The following is a 15,197-nucleotide window of genomic DNA, read 5'->3' as shown; positions in this document are numbered from 1 at the left end:
TCACTGCAGCCTCGACCTCCTGGGTTCAAGCCATGGTCCCACCTCAGCCTCTTGAGTAGCTAGGACAACAGGCACCCAGCACCACACCTGATTAAAACTTTCTATTTCACTAAAATATAAAATAATTTTTCAAATTGTATCCAACTGCACTGAATTTATCTATGACCTTTTTTTTTTAAATCTAAACATTTACAGGAGAAGAGTATTAAGGATTCCTAATAGGAGATCAGACAAATACTGTTGGCCTCTTAACTGGATTATTTCCGAGCATGGTAACATTGGACAAGGCATTTAATATTCTAAGCGTTAAGTATCTAAGGTTTATCTGTAAAATGGGTTTAATAATAACACCTCAGGCCGGGCACGGTGGCTCATTCCTGTAATCCTAGCACTTTGGGAGGCTGAAGTGGGCAGATCACTTGAGGTTAGGAGTTTTAGATTAGCCTGGTCAACATGGTGAAACCCTTTCTCTACTAAAAACACAAAAATTAGCCAGGCATGATGGCGCACACCTGTAGTCTCAGCTGGTGGGAAGCCTGAGCCAGGAGAATCACTTGAACCTGGGAGATGGAGGTTGCAGTGAGCCAAGATCGCCCCACTGCATTCCAACCTGGGCGACAGAGTGAGACTGTCTCAAAATAATAATAAAATAATAATAATAACAATAATACCTCAAAGAACTGTTATGAGGATTAAATGACATAACGCATGTAAAGTATTTAGCCCTAATGCCTGGTACACACTAAGCACTCAAAATATGTTAGATATTATCAAGACAGACCTCAAAATTATGACCTACCTCTATAACTTACTTTTCTGAACTTTTTGTTGTGGTATAAATTGTGATTTTACTGATAAGTCTGCCTGACGACAAGCTGCTATGAAACCTCTGTGCTCCGGGATTTTATTGACTAAAGGTCATTTCTCAAAAGACCTGCACATGATCAACAGGTTGATTCTCTCATTTAGTTATTTAGTTGTTTCTATAGGCTTAGGAAGTAGTGAACATAATTAATTTATCTTCTATACATAGTTGTCCCTGGAGTACTGCAATGGTCTAGCTTCAGTGTTAAAAAGGTATTTCATTTGCACAGGATCTCATTAAATCAAATGACACCAAATTACTCTGCTTTTTTAGTTACATATGCACAAGGCACTGAGGGACAAAAAGATATCGAAATACTTATGTCCAACGTATAATTAGTTATTGATGAGTTTTGACCTAATTTAATAAATTTAATGTGAAATTTTGTTTTCTAATCTGCCTTACATCAAGACTTAAAATCCATTTGAAATTCAAAATCATAATCCATGTAATTCATCAACACTCTGAATGATCTTTAGAATCTCTTTGTTATTCCCCATTCACTAAAATATTTATCACTAAAGCCTCGAAAACTTGGAGGGCATTCCATCCCTCTGTTTTAATATTAAGCTCTTTAGTTTTGTATTTCTTTTTCCTTGTTGACACTTATCCGTCCATATCTTAACTTTTCCTTTCAGTTTACCAGAGCGGTGGTGGCTCATGCCAATAATCCCAATGCTTTGGGAGGTAAAGATGGGAGAACTGCTTGAGCCCAGGAGTTCAAGACCAGCCTGGGCAACATAGCAAGACCCTCAGGTCTCCAGAAAATTTAAAAAAAAAAAAAAAAAAAAAACAGCCAGGCTAGTGGCACATGCCTGTATTCCCAGCTACTTGGGAGGCTGAGGTGGGAAGATCGCTTGAGCCCAGAAGGTTGAGGTTGCAGTGAGCCATGATCACACCGGTACACTCCAGCCTGGACAACAGAGTAAGATCCTGTCACAAAAAGAAAAGAAAAGAAGAGAAAAGGAAGGGAGGAGAAGAGAAGAGAAGAGAAGAGAAGAGAAGAGAAGAGAAGAGAAGAGAAGAGAAAAGAGAAGGTGGTCCTTCATGTGGACCACTCCTCCTTGGAATACTCAGTTGTGGCTTCTGTGGCCCAGCACTCCAGCCTGTCCTCCTACTTGTGGATGATTTCTTAGTTTCCTTTCAGACCTTCCTGCTCTGTCTTACCAATAATGTGGGGATGGCTCAAATTCAGTCCTTGGCTCACCAGCCTCTCACCGTCTCTTTGCCCTTTCCCTCTTACTATATTTCTCCATCTTTCTCACTTTCCCATCCACTCTCCCTCCTCCTCCACACACGGGTTCATTCATTCCTGTGCTTTAAATGTAATCCCTTATTCAGAAACTTAGTTCCCTAAATGCCAGACCTCTGTTCCCAATTGTTTACTAAACATTCCCATTGAAATGTCTCACACACATCTTGAGCTAATCCTGTGCAAAAGCCAACTTTTGATTTTTCTTCCTATTTTCCTCTATTTCTTGAGAAATAGAGAAAATCCTGTTCAAAACCCAACTCTTGATTTTTCTTCCTATTTTCCTCTATTTCAGTAGATGAGACTACCACATAACTCGTTTGTGAGAGTGAGAAATCTAGAAATTATTTATCTTCTTTTCTCCCAACGTCAGTGCAATTCATCAGCATATTCTATTGCATTTACTTCCAAAATACACTTCTTGGCCAGGCACGGTGGCTCATACCTGTAATCCCACCACTTTGGGAGGCCAAGGCAGGTGGATTACCTGAGGTCAGGAGTTCAAGACCAGCCTAGCCAAGATGCTGAAACCCCATCTCTACTAAAAACACAAAAATTAGCTGGGTGTGGTGGCGCATGCCCGTAATCCCAGCTACTCGGGAGGCTGAGGCAGGAGAGTTGCTTGAACCCAGGAGGTGGAGGTTGCAGTGAGCCGAGATCATGCCATTGCACTCCAGCCTAGGCAGCAGAGTGAGACTCCATCTCAAAAACAAAAACAAAAAAGCAAAAAAACAAAAACAAAAAAAAAGCAACATTTATTTTTAACTCCCCTTCTCTTTATCTCCAGGGCCTATCCCTTGGTGCAAGCCACCACCATCTTTCGCCTCGACTCCTTAGTGAAATCTCTTAACTCATCTCTCCCCATCTTCTTTCTCTCTGCCTTCCCCTCCTTAACATCCCCATGAAAAAAAATTACAGCACTTTAGACGAATTAACATCTTTCTCATAGTAATAAGGTTTTCCTGAGGGAACAAGGCATTGAGAGAGAAAAGTTCTTCCCTAGGGTCATATAGAGAAATGGCAAATATGATGTTAGAAGCCAGGCTCCTTTTTCAGTGGCAATAAACTCTCTTATTTTCTCAGTTATCTGCTGTGTGTTTTTCTTTTCTCTCTCTCTCTTTTTGACTTACTTCCTTTTTTGAATTAAAAAAAAGCATTTTATTTTGTGAAGAACTGAGGTATTTGGACCTTCTTGAGTGTAGGTGATGCAAACGCGCTTTAGTTTAAATTTCATTATCCGACTCCACCAAACTCAGGGCAAAAAAAAAAAAAAAAAAAGTCACAGGGATTGGAAAAGCTACCAGAGGCTCTAAAACCCTGTCAGAAGGAAATACCTAAACTAGAAAGAACAGGCATATCCAAACATTGAGTATTTCCACATTGGAATCTTTTTTTAAGTAGTTTACTAACCCAGAGTTTAATGATTCTGCTAATGACCATACTTGTTATAAGTTTTACTGTATGTCAGTCAACCACTTTGCATAGTTTTCAAAGTCCTCCCTGTTCTGCACAATCAGCATACCTTGCCTCACTCCCTTCACTCCTTGGCATAACTCCCCACCTCTGATCTCTCAGGAAGCTGGTTTTGCTCACAACCTCACCCTAACTCCACACTTAACTAAATTCTACATATGTTTCCAGAGCTAGCTTTAGTTCCATGTGATCTATGACACTTACCCAGCTACTGTTTTTTTTGTTTTGTTGGTTTTGTTTGGTTTTGTTTTGTTTGAGGTAAGGTCTAGCTCTGCTGCCCAGACTGGAAGGCAGTGGCACAATCACAGCTCACTGCATCCTTGACCTCACTGGCTCAAGCGATCCTTGCACCTCAGCCTCCAGAGTAGCTGGAACTATAGGCATGAGCTGCCACACCTGATGTTTTTTGGGTTTCTTTTTTTTTTTTTTGTAATTTTTTTTGTAAAGATGAGGTCTCCCTGTGTTACCCTGGCTGACAGCTACTGTGAATTGCACAGATTGCTTTCTTTACATGCAATGAAATTAAGAGCTGAGAGCTGGGCGCCGTGGCTCACGCCTGTAATCCCAGCACTTTGGGAGGCTGAGGCAGGTGGATCACGAGGTCAGGAGATTGAGACCATTCTGGCCAGCATGGTGAAACCCCATCTCTACTAAAAATACAAAAATTAGCTGGGTATGGTGGTGCATGCCTGTAATCCCAGCTACTCAGGAGGCTGAGGCAAGAGAATCGCTTGAACCCAGGAGGCAGAGGTTGCAGTGAGCCGAGATTGTGCCACTGCACTCCAGCCTGGTCAACAGAGTGAGACTCTGTCGCAAAAAAAAAATTAAATGCTGAATGCTACCAAGAAGCAGCTTCTCCACTCCTTCTGGAATCTCTGTCTGGTTCAGCCTGCCTGCCTCCACTCCTGCCTCCACCATGTCCATCAGGGTGACCCAGAAGTCCTACAAGGTGTCCACCTCTGGCCCCCGGGCCTTTAGCAGTCACTCCTACACGAATGGGCCAGATGCCTGCATCAGCTCCTCAAGCTCCTCCTGAGTGGGCAGCAGCATCTTCTGGGGTGGCCTGGGTGGGGGCTATGGTGGGGCCAGCAGCATGAGAGGCATCACCGACGTCACAGTCAACCAGAGCCTGCTGAGGCCCCTTAACCTGGAGGTGGATCCCAACATCCAGGCCTTGTGCACCCAAGAGAAGGGGCAGATCAAGACCCTCAACAACAAGTTTGCCTCCTTCGTAGACAAAGTACGGTTTCTGGAGCAGCAGAACTAGATGCTGGAGACCAAGTGGAGCTTCCTGCAGGAGCAGAAGACAGCTCGGAGCAACATGGACATGTTCGAGAGCTACTTCAGCAATCTTAGGCGGCAGCTGGAGACTCTGGGCCAGGAGAAGCTGAAGCTGGAGGCGGAGCTTGGCAACATGCAGGGGCTGGTGAGGATGAGATCAATAAGCTTACAGAGATGGAGAATGAATTTGTCCTCATCAAGAAGGATGTGGATGAAACTTACATGAACAAAGTAGAGCTGAAGTCTCACCTCTTAGGGCTGAGGAGATCAACTTCCTGAAGCAGCTGTATGAAGAGGAGATCAGGAGCTGCGGTCCCAAATCTCAGATACATCTGTGATGCAGTCCATGGACAGCAGCCGCTCCCCGGACATGGACAGCATCATCGCTGAGGTCAAGGCGCAGTGCGAGGAGATCGCCAACCGCAGCCGGGCTGAGGCTGAGAGCATGTACCAGATCAAGTATGAGGAGCTGCGGATGCTGGCTGGGAAGCACAGGGATGACCTATGGCCTACAAAGACTGAGATCTAGGCCAGGCGCGGTGGCTCACGCCTGTAATCCCAGCACTTTGGGAGGCCGAAGCGGGCAGATCACGAGGTCAGGAGGTCAAGACCAGCCTGACCAACATGGTGAAACCCTGTCTCTACTAAAAATACAAAAATTAGCCTGGAGTGGTGGCAGGCGCCTGTAATTGCAGCTGCTCAGGAGACTGAGGCAGGAGAATTGCTTGAACCCGGGAGGTGGAGCTTGCAGTGAGCTGAGATTGTGCCACTGCACTCCAGCCTGGGTGACAGAGCCAGACTGTCTCAAAAAAAAAAAAAAAAAAAACACTGAGATCTCCATGATGAACCGGAACATCAGCCGGCTCCAGGCTGAGATTGAGGTCTCAAAGGCCAGAGGGCTTCCCTGGAGACTACCATCGCAGATGCTGAGCAGCATGGGGAGCTGGCTGTTAAGGATGCCAAAGCCAAGCTGTCTGAACTGGAAGCCGCCCTGCAGCGGGCCTAGCAGGACATGGCGCGACAACTGTGTGAGTACCAGGAGTTGATGAACATCAAGCTGGCCCTGGACATCAAGATCGCAACCTACAGGAAGCTGCTGGAGGGCTAGAAGAGCCGGTTGGAGTCTGGGATGCAGAACATGAGTATCCATACGAAGACCGCCAGCTGCTATGCAGGTGGTCTGAGCTCAGCCTATGGGGGCCGCACAAGTCCCGGCCTCAGCTATGGCTTGGACTTTAGCTCCTTCAGCCACACCAGCTCCACCAGGGCTGTGGTTGTGAAGAAGATCGAGACCCGCGATGGGAAGCTGGTGTCCGAGTCCTCTGATGTCCTGCCTAAGTGAACAGCCATGGCAGCCCCTCCCAGACTGCCCCTCCTGGGACTGCCCCAGAGCCCGGGAGGGAGGCCCCTGTGCAGGGTAGCACAGTGAACAGGAGACCCACCTGAGGCTCAGCCCTAGCCCTCAGCCCACCCAGGGGGGAGTTTACTGCTTGGGGACCCCCCTTGCCCATGCCTCCAGCTACAAAACAATTCAACTGGCTTTTTTTTTTTCTTTTCTTTTGGTCCAAAATAAAACCTCAGCTAGCTCTGCCAAAAAAAAAAAAAAAAAAAAAAGCTGAATGCTTCTTCAACTCTTAGTACATTCTGATTTCTACAATAATTATCCTTTACTGATTGATTATAATGAACAAGTAGGATTTCCAAAACACTTTGGACAAAAATTGACAAAATGAGCGGAGCATGGTGGTTCATGCCTGTAATCTCAGCACTTTAGGAGGCTGAGGCAAGAGGATTGCTCGAGTCCAGGAGTTCAAGACCACTTTGGGCAACAAAGTGAGATCCTGGTGTTGGCAGTGTAGTGGTGAGTATAGCTGCCTTCCAAAGTGAGATCCTGTCTCTACAAAAAATGAAAAAGTTAGCTGAGCACAGCATCACATGCCTGTAGTCCTAACCTCTTGGAAGGCTGAGGTGAAAGGATCGCTTGAGCCCAGAAGTTGGATGCTACAGTGAGCTAGAATTGTCCCACTGCACTCCAGCCTGGGCAACAGAGCAATATCTCGCCTATAAAACTAATAATATGATAAAGAAAATGAAAAATTTACAAAATGTCCAATGAACATCTCTCCCTTGTGACTCACAACTCAGAAATGCTGGTGTCCTTAGCCTTGCTTCACCAATGAGGATACTGGTCATGAGGAAGCATAAGTAACTTCCCCATGGTCACACAGATAAGAAGACTCACGTGGACTGATGACATTTGAGATTTTCTTCCCATTACATCACATGTCTTCTCTGGCAACTACTGTGGTTTTTCACTGAGCGTTCTATGCTGACCTTCTGTTACAGCAGGAACTTGAGAAAATTGAAGCGAACTTCTTTGCTCTCATGCTTACATTTCAGATTCTTCAGCCTAGGAGTAGAAGAGATTTCACTTTTAATTCTACCTTCTAAATTGCCATGGGTTCCCACTCCCCTGTCCTTACTGACTGTCTGCATTGCCATTTCCCAAGCTCAGGCCACCTTGAACCTTACCTCAGAACTGCCACCATCTCTTTAATGGCCTCTTGCTACTGTCCTTCTGTTGGCCTCCTGCTAGTATTCCCCATAGAATCCTCCAGGCTGCCATCTAGAAGGGCTTTTTTTTTCTTTTTTTTTTTGAGATGGAGTCTCGCTCTGTTGCCCAGGTTAGAGTGCAGTGGCACGATCTCAGGTCACTGCAACCTCCGCATCCCAGGTTCAAGCGCTCCTCCTACCTCAGTCCCCCTAGTAGCTGGGATTACAGGATTACAGGCATGCACCACCATGCCCACTTAATTTTCATATTTTTAGTAGAGACGAGGTTTTGCCATGATGGCCAGGCTGATCTCGAACTCCTGACCTCAGGTTATCCACCTGCCTTGGCATCCCAAAGTGCTGGGATTACAGGTATGAGCCACCACACCTGGTCCTAGAAGAGCTTTCTAAAATACAAGTGGGACTTTGATATCCCTGTGCTTAAAATACGTCTGGTTTATCGTGACTCTTAAAACAGAGCCCTAATTCCTTAGCCTTATATTTATAAAGCTGAGATGGGGCCCTGGCCCAGCTCTCTGCCCCCTCAACTCTTCTTCTTTCTCCTGCTGCTTCTTCCTCATCCGCTGGACTCCATTCTCCAACCATGCAGAATAGCTTACTCTTCCCCAACTGTACTATCCAGGTACCCAGCCAAGGGCTCTTAACCCAGCATCCACACATCCCTTGGGGGACAGGAGTATGTCAACAGAGGAAATTCAGAACTTGAATGAAAAAAAAAATTACATATTCATTTTCACTAATCTCTAGCTGAAATCTAGTCTCTCTGATTATGAATGTAGCCAACAAACCACAGTCGTTTTACCAGGACCTGCAATTTTGTCACTAATAAAAATCATAGATATTTTCATGACAGTTGTTCAAGGTACCACAGTACTGCATATTGTTGATGCTCACCATTACTGACAAATTTACACTAATTATTAGCTTTCCTCTAGACTTTGTTATCTAACACATTAATGAAGATTCACTGGCTGGGCGTGGTAGCCCACGCCTGTATTCCCAGCACTTTGGGAGGCCAAGGGGCGAGGATCAGGAGTTCCAAGACCAGCCTGGTCAACATGGTGAAACGCCATCTGTACTAAAAATACAAAAATGAGCCGGGGGTGGTGGTGAATATCTGTAATCCCAGCTACTCAGGAGGCTGAGCCAGAAGAATCACTTGAACCCGGGAGGAGAGGGTTGCAGTGAGCCGAGATAATGCCATTGCACCCCAACCTGGGTGACAGAGTGAGCATCCATTTCAAAAATAAAATAAAATAAACACAAATTTATAAGTAAAATACTTGGTCACAAAAGGACAAATGCTGTATAATTCAATTTACATGAGGTACTTAGAGTAGTCCCATTTATAGACAGAAAGTAGAATAGTCCTTGCCAGGGACTAGGGAAGAAGTAGGATGAGGAATTACTATTTAAGGGGTATGGAGCTTCAGTTTGGGAAAACAATTTTGGAGACTGGATAGCAGTGATGGTTGCCCAACAATGTGATTGTACTAATGCGACCAAACTGTACACTTAAAAATGGCTAAAGTGGTAAATTTTATGTGATGTATATTTCATCACCATGAAAAGAAAAATACAGCACAGTATACTAGATGGGAAATGTGCTGAAGAAAAATAAAGGCAGGAAGGTGAGTAGGAAGGACCAAGGGGTCAGATGCCAAGATAGGCTTCACTGCCAGCAGGTTCTTTGCTGCTGTTTTTGCTCAGGACCTGAGCTATCTGCACAGCCTCGTGTTCAGAAAAACTTGCAACCTGACCTGAATCTTTCATCTGATTGTCAGCTGGTGCAAAAGTGAAGTTTTTCTCATGTGTGTTGCTAAAATCCTGAAAACCGAATGCCTTTCATTCCCCTAGCACCTTCTGGATGTACACAGGTGAAATCCTCCAGAGGAATAATGGGATGTCAAATTGTTACTTGGATGGGGTCGTTTATCTTTCCATTTGTCTGCATTTTAGTTTGACATAAGCACTTTTCTGCCATGTGTCATCAAGGAATTATGAGGCCATTTGAGGAGGTGAAAATGACTAATTTTTGAAAATCAGATAATTATATCTGATTTATGTCTTCAATGCCTCCATAAATCATCTTAATATTCAGGCTTCCTTGAGTTTGACTTTATTCTATTAACTTTTTCCTAACTCACAAAATATAACCAATGTGGATTCCAAGTCTGCTTGTAACCTTTTAGTAAGTGGTCTGATTTCTGTTCTTTTTGACATTTAGGTAGAAGTTCTTATTAAATATCACATCTTGAGGTTTAAAGATTTGATATCAAAGTTTGATCTATACAATATCAAAACCTGTTTGTAAAGTGAAACTTCTATCTAATCAAGGCTGTATGAATGTCAATCATACAGCCTAGGTGTTTTTGCTTGTTTTTCTTTTTAATAGTAATTTGGCAAATAAATAAACACAGATCTAATTCTCTCATTTGCCTCTAACCTAAAGTTTTTACCATTTGGGGACACTGACCAGCAAAGCCTCTTGAAACATTAAGTCTAATACTCCTTTGCAATGTTATCTTGATAAGTTGTAACTATTTAAGACTTTTTTTGAAGTATACAAATTGTTTTCAGTGTAATAGTGACATTTGTACAGCTTATTAGAAACTGGCAAATTATGAGCCATTTTACATTATCTAGATCCTAAAGTACAGATTGTAAGAGCTTAATTCTTCAGAACTCAAAAATATTCTCTCCCTCTTCTTGTCTTTTATGGCACACAGATGAAAACAGGGAGTTTATCTGAAAGCACAGTCTGGAAACAAGAGAGTTATCCAATTGTGAAGATGATAGACGACTTAGGGATCATCTTCTGTGCTCATGGTGCTGTCATTTAATCTCCCTCTTTTGTCTTTTTTTATTCTGTCACATGAGAACTCTGACATTTTGATCCTTGGGAAGATGTATCGGTAGTACTTCCAACCTTCTTTAAAAGATGGAAATATTTAAGTGACTGTTCAGTAAGAATCCTTGATAGAGTAAGTGACTAACTGAAGTGTTTTAAGGTCAGTCATATCTACTGCCAAAGTTTTTTACAGTCATTTCTTTCCTATTCAGATGCATTCTGGATTCTTTTCATCTTTTTCTTTCACTTTTCTATATCTACTTAATCTAATGTTTGTAAAATAATTCCTTCTCCTAAAACATGTAACCTATTCCTGGGCTTCTTTTTTCTGAGACAGAGTCTAACTTTGTCACCCAGGTTGGAGTGCAGAGGTGCAGTCTCGGCTCACTGCAGCCTCCGCCTCCCGGGTTCAAGCTACTCTCCTGCCTCAGCCTCCTGAGTAGTTGGGATTACAGGTGCCCGCCATCACTCACAGCTAGTTTTTGCATTTTAATAGAGATGGGGTTTCACCTTGTTGGCCAGGCTGGTCTTGAACTCTGACTTCAGGTGATCCGCCCGCCTTGGCCTCCCAGAGTTTTGGAATTACAGGCGTGAGCCACCGCTTCCGGCCCCCTGGGCTTCATTTCAAAACAAATTCCATTTGTGCAGAGTAATGAAGTCTTTAAGGTTTCACTAAAGGAACTTCTCTGGGTATCACTTTCCTCATCTGTAAAATGAGTCTCACTTTCTTTGTCTATAAAATGGCAAAAGTTTGCTTCACCTCTAAGAGTGTACAATTTCTGCAAAATGATTTGCTCTCTTGCCGTAAAGTGTCAAAAAGCAAAATTTCAAAAAATGCAGGGTTTTGTTGTTGTTGTTTTTTTTTTTTTTTTTTTTTTTTTTGAGACAGAGTCTTGCTCCGTCACCTAGGATGGAGTGCAATGGTGCGATCTCGGCTCACTGCAACCTCGGCCTCCTGGGTTCAAGTGATTCTTGTCCCTCAGCCTCCTGAATAGCTGGGATTAAAGGCACGTGCCACCACGTCTGGCTATTTTTTTTTTTTTTTTTTTGTATTTTTAGTAGAAACGGAGTTTCACCATGTTGGTCAGGCTGGTCTCGAACTCCTGACCTCAAGTGACCTGCCTATCTTGGTCTCCCAAAATTGTTGGATTACAGGCGTGACCCACCGCGGCCTGGCCACAAATGTAATTTAAAAATTTCAATTGGCTTTATTGCAATTTTAGAATCAGGCAACATTTTATCCCATAAAATAGAGTAAGTGTTCCAATGAGCTAAGCAAAGGGGATTAGCTTTATATAGACAGACGAGGCCTGAAGAAAAAACAAAGAACAAAGAGTTATTGGTCATTTTAAGGCTACTTTCCTTGTGAGGCAGGACAGGGAGACAGAACAATAGAAAAACAACTGATTAACATCAGGTGTCTTCAGGCCACCTTTCTTGCATAAGGATCAAAGCAAAGAAGGCTTTATTATCATGCCAACTGAAGACTGAAACTGGGATGTGTGGGCAATTGCCTGTTATCTCTCTTCTGATTTCTTGTAAGGTCAGATAACAACTAAATTTGGGTTTGCTGACGTGGAACTTTAGCATGGGTGACTCCATTTTGATTTTTAGTGCAGGCCTCCTGTAATTTTTATTTTAAGTGCATAACTAATGCCTACATCCACCACTCTCCTACAGTAAGGGGGCCTGATTGATTCTCCTCTGGACTCCTTCAGAGGGCTCCTAACAGGGTGCTTCACTGTCTACCTTTCACTCCAAATCATCCCACACATGACTGAGCTGCAGCTTGGTATCTAATATGCAAGTCCTATTAAGATGTAGATTAGAGGCATGGACCTGGTTTGCTCACTGAATTCATTGCAAACCCTTAATGTGGCACCCAAGGCCCTCAGCAACAAGCCCTCAAGCAACCTTTCCTGCTTTATCTTCTTCTTCCCTACCTGCCTCTCTCATCACCATCTATTCACTTCAATATATTTTTTGAGGACTGAATATGTGCTGAGCCCTCTGCTAGGTGCTAGAAACAATGATGGGCCAAACCAGATAAGTTCCAGGCAGGGCCCTGCACATGTAAAGCCCTGGGTGGGAAGACATGAGTAGTCTATAGGAGGTGGCCCAGAGACCTCTGTGGCTCAAGCAGAGAGCCTGAAAATAGGGAATATGTTTGAACAGCAAAGTAGAAAATAAACTAGCTAGGACTTCGCGGGCCTCCTTAAGGAGTTCTGTCATCATCTGAGGCACAATGAGAAGCTCTATGTATTGAATAGAGCTGCAGCGCCCTGCCATTTTCCTCCCCTCAGTTATTGCTTCTACAGGTCCTTCACTGTGAACTACACTCTTCATTTTTTCCGTCTCTGCTTGCTCAACTCACAACCATTATTTGGAACATTAATTTCAAGTGCCATCTCTTCCATGGAAAATGTCCTCCTCATCCCAAACCAAATGGAGCTTATATTGCTGTCATTTGTCTTCTTTTTTTTTTGACATAAAATCACAGATTTATTGAAACAAAAGTACACTCCACAGAGTGGGAGTGGGCTCCAACAAGTCTTTTTCTTTTCTTTCTTTCTTTTTTTCTTTTATTTAGAGGCAGGGTCTTGCTCTGTCACTCAGGCTGGAGTGTAGTGGCAAGATCACAGCTCAGTGCAGCCTCGAATTCCTGTGCTCAAACAATCCTCCCACCTCAGCCTCCTGAGTAGCTAGGATGATAGGTGTATACCAACATGCATAGCTTTTTTTTTTTTTTTTTTTTTTTTTTTTTTTGCGATGGAGCTTTGCTCTTGTTGCCCAGGCTGGAGTGCAATGGCATGGTCTCAGCTCACTGCAACCTCCCCTTCATGGATTCAAATAATCCTCCTGCCTCAGCCTCCTCAGTAGCTGGGATTATGAGTGCCTGCCACCACACCCAGCTAATTTTTGTATTTTTTTTAATAGAGATGGGGTTTCACCATGTTGGTAAGGCTGGTCTTGAAATCTTGACCTCATGTGATCCACCTGCCTCAGCCTCCCAAAGTGCTGGGATTATAAGCGTGAACCACTGCACCCGGCCACATAGCTACTTTTTATTTTTTGTAGAGACAGGGGTCTCACTTTGTTGCCCTGGCTGGTCTTGAACTCCTGTGCTCAAGTGATCCGCTCACTTCAGCCTCTGTATGTCTTTTTCTCTGCTATGTATGAGACCTATAGGGTCTAATGTGGTAGCCACCAACTACATGTGACTATTGAGCACCTGAATTGTGGCTAGTCTGAATCAGAATGTACTTTAGATATAAAATACATACCAGATTTTAAACACCCAGTATGTAAAAAGAGAGAATATAAATATTTCATTAATAATTTTATATTAAGTATACTTTAGAATGATAATGTTGGGGGTATATTGGGTTAAATAAATTATGTGATTGAAATTAATTTCATGTTTCTTTTTACTTCATTTAATGTGGTCATTAGGACATTTAAAATTATGTCTGTAGTTCATATTCTGTTCCTATTGGACTGCACTCGTCTAGACTGTACACTTCCTGAGTAGTAAAGGTTTATCCAATTATGCATCTGTTTATCCCCCAGGGAACGCTAGCTTGTTCATAGTGCAAGAATCAGTGAATATTGTTTAAATTCATTGCCAATTAAAAGAAATACTTTGCAGTTTTAGTACACTACCTCCTTTCCACCTGAAATGTGCAGCCGAACTCCACAGTGAAAATGGGTGGATGAAGGAGACAGAGTTTTTTCCAGCCCCTATGAAGGCTAAAGGTATGGAACATGTGGTGTGGCCGTGGAGGACACAGCAAGCCAAGACTGCTGATTCAGACAGGTTTCTCTATTTCCAAAACAAGAACTTGTATTGCAGAGTATGGAGGGAGCATTAGGACAAGAGGATCTTTGTGGTTTCTCCCTGTATCTGTGGAAAAAATCTGAGGTTAAGGTTTAAATTAAACTGACATTTAAAAGAGCCTTTGTAGGCTCTTACTATGTGTGTGTTAGCATCTGTTGCTATAACTAAACTGACACTGATTATTATGAATGATGCTTTATGAGTGATGGAATAAAATGTGGGTTTCCTGCTTATGGACATTTCCTGGTGTTGGTTTCATCCTCTTTAATGATGAGATCAAGACCAGGGAAAATTACTAAGAGTATAGAAAATGTATCACCAAGAAAATATGATTAGGATACCAAGCATTTCTGTGATGGAAAAAAAAAAAAGTATTTAGAACTTCCCAATACCGCCTCTGTAATTTTATGAATTGTTTTGTTTCTGCTGGCTTCTGGTTTTGCAATCAGTTCTCCTTATGATTCATGGAGGCTCCCTCATGACTACCTTCACATGTGTTCCCCTTTTGGTTCAGAGACCTCTGAGGACGAACAAACGTATTTCTCATCATAAAATAGTTGAAGACATCTCTTTGCCCATTAGAAAACTTAATTTCAAGAATTTTATGTTTTACCCTTGGAAAAGATGTTTAGTTTTAAACAGGCTTTTTCTCCAGGCATATTTTCTACTGATCTCACAAAAGAGCTTCTGCTTTAACCAGACCCGTCTCCTCACCGTTCCTTGAAATGCCTGCTGCTTTTCTGTGTTTATCGCAACCTCTATCCTGCTACGGAACAAGGGTTCTCTCTGAAGGTTTTACAGTCAGACTCCACTTAAAAACTTGTCAGATTGCTACTGAAGATTAAGTACAGAAAGAATTCTTGTAGTAGCCCTTCCCATAGGGCAATAGCCCTTTTTACCATAACCAAGGTGCTCCTGTTTTAGCTTAGGCTAAACTTAATTTGCCTTCATTTTCCTAGCTATAAGAAGGGTCTTGGTAAACACTATAACCTTCCTGTCTGAGTCATGTTTCGCCCATATGATCTGAAGACATCCCAAGAGATCTCTTAGTCTATGTTCCTTA

The 15,197-nt window shown here is 42.9% G+C and overlaps 1 protein-coding gene and 1 pseudogene across 2 annotated transcripts in view; both read left to right on the top strand.

Annotated features, from left to right (window-relative positions):
- SGK1 (serum/glucocorticoid regulated kinase 1) overlaps window positions 1–15,197 on the top strand; it is a 153,519-nt gene that overhangs the window by 15,255 nt on the left and 123,067 nt on the right. The gene's annotated exons all lie outside the window — the stretch shown is intronic.
- On the top strand, window positions 4,492–6,347 carry LOC102117838 (keratin, type II cytoskeletal 8-like; annotated as a pseudogene).

The sequence above is a fragment of the Macaca fascicularis genome, chromosome 4, assembly GCF_037993035.2.
Source record: "Macaca fascicularis isolate 582-1 chromosome 4, T2T-MFA8v1.1".
NCBI classification, from domain to species: Eukaryota; Metazoa; Chordata; class Mammalia; order Primates; family Cercopithecidae; genus Macaca; species Macaca fascicularis.
The sequence above is the reverse complement of the archived record's forward strand: the minus strand, read 5'-3'. Positions and strand labels throughout refer to the sequence as shown.